The 6529-nt window shown below is 32.1% G+C and overlaps 1 long non-coding RNA gene across 4 annotated transcripts; it reads right to left on the bottom strand.

Annotated features, from left to right (window-relative positions):
• Positions 1 to 2401: 2401 nt before the first annotated feature.
• Positions 2402 to 4967, bottom strand: LOC145100044 (uncharacterized). Of its 4 annotated transcripts, none has more exons than XR_013704784.1 (5): positions 4070 to 4967; positions 3486 to 3931; positions 3363 to 3402; positions 2897 to 2952; positions 2402 to 2817 (listed from the first exon to the last, which is right to left on the bottom strand). It is a non-coding gene; the product is annotated as an uncharacterized LOC145100044 (long non-coding RNA). The 4 variants fall into 4 exon arrangements; XR_013704783.1 differs by having other exon boundaries at positions 3363 to 3931; positions 4070 to 4307; positions 4429 to 4967; XR_013704785.1 differs by having other exon boundaries at positions 3363 to 3931; positions 4070 to 4286; positions 4429 to 4967.
• Between the last annotated feature and the right edge of the window lie 1562 nt (positions 4968 to 6529).

The raw sequence follows: 6529 nt of genomic DNA, 5'->3' as shown, positions 1-6529 counted from the left end.
TGTGGCAATGGACAAGAGGGAGCCTATTGGTCCGGATCGCATTGCTACTTGTGTGGCAAGGAGGGGCATATGGCTAAGGATTGCACCAAGGGATTTTGGGTTGTTTCAGCTGCAACCAGATGGGTCACATGAAGGCAGATTGTCCTTAGCTTACATCTAGGGCGGTTCATACTCCGGCCCTCCCGATCCTGCATATCACTGATGGCCAGCAGGGGAAGGCCGAGGCACCAAGGGCTCGAGGGAGAGCACTTTAGTTGACAGTAGAGGTGGCCCGTACAGCTCCAGACGTCGAGGCTGGTATGTGTTCTTTATATTTATGTTGATTTATTTATGTTGCTTATATTATCGGTTGTGTAGGTACTTTTCTTGTGAATTATGTGTCTGTGCTTGTGTAGTTTGTGTTGAATCTATATGCCCAAGAATCATTATTGAGTGACATTCCTAATAATATATGATCTTATAGGGTCACACATTTATCAAGTTGGCACATTTTGTATATTTATTATTAATATGATTATTAATAAATGATATCAATTCTTGTATTTTAATTAGAGAGTAATTATTCTTTTATGATAATAATAATAATTATAAGAGAGTATAACTAGTTATTATTTCATATGGTATAAATTAATAGGTCATGCATAATATTTTGGACTAGTTGGATTCTTTTGTCTTTTACCTAAAGGCAAAGTTTATATTTTATAAACTTGGAGTTTATAAAAAATAAAGAATCCATCCTCTTATGAGAGGTATAGCCTATATATATATATATATATATATATATATATATATATATATATATATATATATATATATATATACTAGCTGTTTATCCGTTCCAAACGCAGGGTGTGAATATGGTGGTGATGATGCTCGATAGTGATTCTAGTGGTTACTGTCGGCTCTTTTCAGCAGGTTTGTTTTTCAGCAAAGGTAGGTGTACGTAAGTGCAAAAGATGGTGCAACAATTTAGTTAAAATTAAACTTTTATTGTTGTTTTGGGTTGAAACTATAAGAATGTTGTTTTATTTTATAAATATTGACCTATGCATCAAGACATAAATGTATAGAGACAAAAAAAATGATAAAAAAAATGAAAAGCAAATCTAATCTCCCCTCACACTCTTATTTGAAGACTTAAAATTATTTTTTTTACTTTGTATTTATTTGGCAAACATCACCCTTTGCATTTATTTAGTGTGGCAGTGATGATGCTTGATGGTATTCTAGTGGTTTTCTGCCGGCTCTTTTCAGTGGATTTGTTTTTCAGCGAAAGCAGGTGTACGAAGTGCAGAAGACAGTGCAACAATTTAGTTAAAATTAAATGTTTGTTGTTGTTTTGGGTTGAAACTATAAGAATGTTGTTTTATTTTATAAATATTGACATATGCATCAAGATGTAAATATTGACCTATGCATCAAGATCTAAATGTATAGAGACAAAAAAAATGAAAAAAAAATGAAAATCCAATCTAATCTCTTCTCACACTCTTGTTTGAAGACTTAAAATCAATGTTTTTTTTACTCTGTATCTATTTGCCAAACATCACCCTTTGCGTTCATTTAATGTGGCGGTGATGATGCTCGATAGTGATTCTAGTGGTTATTGTCGGCTCTTTTCAGCGGGTTTGTTTTTCAGCAAAGGCAAGTGTACGGAAATGCAGAAGACGGTGCAACAATTTTGTTAAAATTAAACGTTTGTTGTTGTTCCGGGTTGAAACTATAAGAATGTTGTTTTATTTTATAAATATTAACATATGCATCAAGATGTAAATATTGACCTATGCATCAAGATGTAAATGTATAGAGACAAAAAAAATGAAAACTGAATCTAATCTCTCCTCACACTCTTATTTGAAGACTTAAAAATCAAAGTTATTTTTTTTACTTTGTATTTATTCGCCAAACATCACCTTTTGTGTTTATTTAATATTATGGTTGAAGTCTTTTATGTAGACTTCTAATCTCTCTATACACCCGACTAAATTACTTTCAATTTTTTTTTTTTTTCAACAACGTGTTACCAATTATAGCGGTGTACTTTTTGTTTTTAAGTTTTTGTAGTAGTGAACTTTATAATTTATGTTCTTCATTGTACCGGTATGCAAAAGATTATCTTGGTTTAGAATAAATTTTTGATGAGGATGATTCCATATGCAATTTATTTGACAGGAAAATATAGAAGTATTTTATTATATCCATTAAGCCACCATTACATAGAAGTAATAAAGAGTAGAAACAGGAGAAAAAAAAATCAAAACAATTTATAACTTTAACTAAAGTTTAAATGCATTTAAAGATAAACATGTCCATTAAAAACACAATCAAGATGTCACCCATAATAAACTCTAGGGATATAAAGAACTCCATCTTCTTACACAATCTTTTTACCAAACCAGTAGGATGTATATAAACTGAAGGTTCATATATGGATATGTCAATTACAACTTTTATTATAGATACCTTTAAAAGGGCATCTAAAGCGAATCACAACTTATTTCTAACAATGCAAATACTTTTGATATATTTTTCAGTTAATGCAAACCTCCCCTGTATTACACAGCAAGGGCAACACCAGAAAACATATAAGTAAGCTAAAGGAATCATTTTTAAAGATAAAATCGTTAAAAACTGCCTTGCCAAAGCCATGGTCACAGAATTCGCCGAACATGCCATGATCTACGATCCAATCGTTGCCTTCCCAAAAACTGGGACGTACCGAAATGGACCTACCCCAACTGTACCCGATACATCCAACCTAGCGAACAATGTTCCAGGTCCTCGTTCCCGTACCCGAGCGGTCCACGAACTATGTGACTATACAATGAGTAAAAATACAATTCAAATGACTTCAATAGAAAACATGACCATGAAATCAAAAAATATATATATATACCTGGGGTTTGGCTTCAACAATATATTGAGCACTTTTGACAGCAACAACTTCTTTTGCTTAGGAAATCCAAACACACATAGATAAACAGTCACATACATAGACACATATGAACATACAGTCACACACAAACATAATCTTATACACATAGTCACATAGTCCTTTTATTCATGACAGGACCAAAACATTACAAAATGGTCAAATTAGCACCAAAATGGAAATATGTAATATTTGGGCCAGAACTGGAAAATATCACATATACTCAGGATGATATTAAAATATTTATTTTCAGAAAACTAAGATACAATTAAATTGACTTTGAACTTTTCTATTTTTGATTCCAAACTTCAAAATGAAATTAATGACAAACTATGTTTCTAGAAATAAATCTTTTTATATTACCCTACATGAAACAAAATGATTAATAGCATGGAACATGTATAAAGTTAATAACTAAAATTTAGCATACCTATCTCATATGAAATTTACAGTAATCCACAAGTTGCCTCCTGCCAAAAGGATAGGTCAAAAAATGATTTTTTTTAATATAAAAACGCATAAAAATTATATTGGTTATAAGCAAGGTTATTACACATAAATAAATCACAAAGTTCTTTTTCTCTATATTTAGAGATATAGAAAGAAGACTTGAGGATGTAGTGGCCATTCAAGTTGATTATCCCCTTCTCACCCACGAAGTTATACCAATATGAACCTTCAAGCCAATCAACGAGTTAGTAAGTGATGAAATTAATTAGTAAAATGAATTGGAATTTGGGGGAATTATAATGTGTTAGGCGTTGGTTGGGAGAAAATGTTGGCATCTTATCATATGGAAAATGTTCAGTGTTGGAAGCAAAAGCATGTTCAAAGTATGAAGCGTGTAGTTTTCTAGCAAACATAATCTTCATAAAATGAAAACAAATGTTAGTAAAATTAAAACACCTCCAAAACCATTTCAACACATTTATAAGAAACTTACCATAGAAAAAAAAACACCAACTTCTTCCTCTATCTTTCCAGTTGATTTCATTTTTTCTGCATATTCATATTCAAAATTATAACAACACCACATAAATGAAAAAAATCAAATATATACTAACACCACAGAAAAACATGTGTTGTTCAAATTTGGATCCATACACATAGATATAGAAAGATTGTGTATAAATAAACCTTGTTTACAATTGGTGAAGATGGCTATTCAGATTTTGTGAGGGAGGCACCATCAAATAGCAGAAAACATTACACACACACACATGACACCAAACACCACCAAATGAAAAAAGGCATCAACTCTCAAGATCGTCGATGGATTTTGAAAGTGGGAACGTAGGTTGGTGGGGAGATATGATAGACGTGAGGAAGGTTGCTTATCGTGGTCTGGATAAAACTGGAAACAAAAGACACATACCTACAATAATTCAGCATTAGGTTTTAGAACAGAGACATCTCAAATCATGAGATTGAGTATTTTGATCGGGAAGAAAGATTGGATGTGAGAAAGTGAGAAGCATCGAGTATCAAGAGGTTACCTTGAATTGGTTAAAAGAAAATAGGATCTTGTAGAGGTCTTCGGAAAAAATTACTTCTGAATGGAATTCTTTAGAAGTGAATTAGAGACGGTGGAAGATTGTTTGTGTTAAGGCTTTTTTTATAGAATGCTTTTGGCCATCATTTGAGAGGAGCAATGATAACAAATGAAAGAGACACAGAGGGTGACACCTATTTCAAGCAGCTAGTGATGAAGCCAACGTTGGTTTGGGGTATTTTAGAGAGAAATGAAGGGCGAAAGTGGTGAAGCTGCAGTCTTTATTTGATGGTGTGCTGGTGGTAAAAGGTGTTCGATAGCGATGATTAGTAGTCTGGAGGTTGTGAGTGGTGTTTGAATCAAGTATGATTTAATGTTGAAAGAAAGAGATACATTGATGCAGAGAGGAAGACACAAAGCAGAGTGCTGCTTGATGATGTTTGAGATTAGGGTTTCTAAAGTAGAGAAGTGAAAGGCGCACAAGACAAAATTTAGGCGAGATCCAATTTTAGTAAGGACCAATTCGTGGTCTATTTATGTCTAGTTGAGCTGTATGCGATTATGTCTAGTTGAGTTGTATGTGAAGCTTAATATTTATTTTCAGAATGGATTTCCATAATCATCTCCTCAATTCAATTCCTGGTGTCAGTTGTATTTGGTAAGAATTAATAGTTTGATTTTCATAAAATAAAGATTAGTGGTATTTGCATTAGATTATGGTACTTGTTGTTGTAAAGATTGTACCTCTTAAATTTTTCAAGAAATGTTCAATATGCTTAAAAATATAGTAAAGATATATATATATATATATATATATATATATATATATATATATATATATATATATAATATTGTGGAGGTTGCTTGTCAACCTCCATGCCTTGCCCATGCTTCTTGAAAATAGGAGAGTTACTTTATATTATTTTAATGTAAAACCATTACCTTCCATGTTCTATATAAGAGATGCATGAGGCTTGCATTTGAAAAAGGGAAAACACTCTCTTCTTCTTCCTTTCTTCACCTTAAAACCGTAAGTATGAAAGAGTATGATCTCTTTGTAGTCTGGTGCTTTACTTTGGTGATTAGAATCCTTCTTGAGTTGTCCCCTTTAGTGCTTACTTGAGTTAAACACTAAAAGGCTTTAGACACTCAAGAATACAAGAAGAAACTAGCATTCCAACTGCCTTAATCTTGATGATGGATACTTGTAGAGAAGATCATGTTCTTTGATCTTTACATCTTCATCAACACCCCAAAACCAAGTGGGTTCAAAGGCTTCAAAGGTTATCTCTAAAACATCGTATGATTGTTTTTATTTCATTCTAACGTCTATAAATGGATCCATGATGGTTTGGCTTTGTTATGAACTAAAAATAAACTTGTTATTTTTAATGTCTTCCGTTGTCGGTTTTTTGTTAAAAACAAACTTATATTTCATATCAAAAACCAACAGTGGTATCAGAGCCATCTTTTATATGTTAGAATGATTTTTTTATGTTTGATAATCTTTGATTTTTGGAAAACAAGCATGGATTTCTTTTTGTTAAGAAAAATCCATATTTGTCTTCTTTGACAACTTCTTGGTTAAAATTGTTCATTTTTATATATATCCGTTTTTCATGCATTTTGGTTATATAAAAGTTGTCTTAGAAAAAACAAAGAGTTGTTTGTTATAATATTTGATATGTTATCGTGTATAAACAATCCATTTGGACATTTGTGTTGTGTTTGGTTGATATTTATTTATTCATAAGATGTAATAGATAAATAGGTATTTTTTTTTCATTTGTTGACTTGTTGTAATAAATTAGTTAGACTAGTTGTATTTCTTTTTAAATATAACAAGATGAAGAAATGACCTCCATCAAGCCGAATTAACCATTTAAGACCATAATCCCAACCACCAGCTTCTATTTTTGGTTTTGGGATTAATTATAGTCTTAATGGTTTAAGTGTTGCAACTTTCACAACATGAAGATTTGAAGTCCTTTTGCAAGCAAAAGTTGACTTGGCAAGTGGGAGCTTGAAGACCTTTTGAAGTGTCCCTTAATTCCTTTAGGAAAGACTTAATAGTTCTTGTGATGACTCACAAAAATTATTACTAC

The sequence above is a fragment of the Lactuca serriola genome, chromosome 4 (genome assembly GCF_051521515.1).
Source record: "Lactuca serriola cultivar US96UC23 chromosome 4, Lser_US96UC23_V15, whole genome shotgun sequence".
Taxonomy (NCBI): domain Eukaryota; kingdom Viridiplantae; phylum Streptophyta; class Magnoliopsida; order Asterales; family Asteraceae; genus Lactuca; species Lactuca serriola.
The sequence above is the reverse complement of the archived record's forward strand: the minus strand, read 5'-3'. Positions and strand labels throughout refer to the sequence as shown.